Source organism: Octopus bimaculoides, chromosome 30, assembly GCF_001194135.2.
Source record: "Octopus bimaculoides isolate UCB-OBI-ISO-001 chromosome 30, ASM119413v2, whole genome shotgun sequence".
Taxonomy (NCBI): Eukaryota; Metazoa; Mollusca; class Cephalopoda; order Octopoda; family Octopodidae; genus Octopus; species Octopus bimaculoides.
Window position 1 is genome coordinate 6,320,444 of NC_069010.1, and position 1,423 is coordinate 6,321,866.

Consider the following 1,423-nt stretch of genomic DNA (forward strand, 5'->3'; position numbering starts at 1 on the left):
ACTAGAAAAGCATTGTACTAGCAACTGTTGTTCTTGCTGTTCTTGTTCTAAAAATACCCATCTGCCAGTCTGTCTATTTGTCTGTCTGTCTAACATCTTTCATGGTATACTACCATATAATTCTTTGTCTCGCTGTTTCTGTGAGGTCCCTGCCCCACACACACACACATAAACACACTCTGTCTCTATGGATATATATATTCTTTTATTCTTTTTAGTCGAAGTAAACAGACCCCAGAACTTATTCTTCGTAAGCCTTGTACTTATTCTATTGGTCTCTTTTGCTGAACTGCTACGTTACATGGAGGTAAACATACCAACATCGGTTGTCAAGCGATGGTGGGGTGGGGTGGGGGACAAACACAGACACACAAATACATACATCATCATCGTCGTCGTCGTCATTTAACGTCTGCTTTCCATGCTGGCATGGGTTGGACGGTTTGACTGAGGACTGGCAAACCAGAAGGCTGCACCAGGCTCCAATCTGATCAGGTAAAGTTTCTGCAGCTGGATGCCCTTCCTAACGCCAACCACTCCAAGAGTGTAGTGGGTGCTTTTTATGTGCCTGACTGGCATGGGAGCCAGTCAGGTGGTTCTGGCAATGACCACGCTCAAAAGGTGTTTTTTTACATGTTACCTGCATTGGCAACGACCATGCTTGAATGTTGTTTTTTTCATATGCCAGTTAGGTGATGCTGGCAACAATCACACTCGAATGCTGCTTTTTACGTGCCACCAGCACATGAGCCAATCAGCAGCCCTGGCAGCGACACGCTCAGATGGTGCTTTTAACATTACTGGCACGAGTGCCAATCAGTTGGTACTGTCATCGGCCATGTCAGTGATTTTGATTTTGATTTCACTTGCCTCAACAGGTCTTCGCAAGCAAAGCTTATTGTCCAATGAATGGGGGGTACTCATAACTGGGCTGGTTACACCCATTGGCATAGGCCACGGGTTATGGTCTCACTTGGCTTGTCAGGTCTTCTCACACGCATCATATCTCCAAAGGTCTCAGTCACTAGTGATTGTCTCGGTAAGGCCCAATGTTCGAAGGTCATGCTTCACCACCTCATCCCAGGTCTTCCTGGGTCTACCTCTTCCACAGGTTCCCTCAACAGCTAGGGTGTGACACTTTTTCACACAGCTGTCCTCATTCATTCGCAAAACATGAACATAACAGAACAGTCGTCTCTCTTGCACAGCGTATCTGATACTTCTTAAATCCAGCTTTTCACTCAAGGCACTAACACTCTGTCGAGTATGCACACTGGCGTTACACATCCGGCGGAGCATACTGGCTTCATTCCTTGCAAGTTTACACATGTCCTCAGCAATCATGGCCCATGTTCCACTGACATGTAGCATGGCTGTTTATACACATGCATCATATATATATATATATATATATATATATATA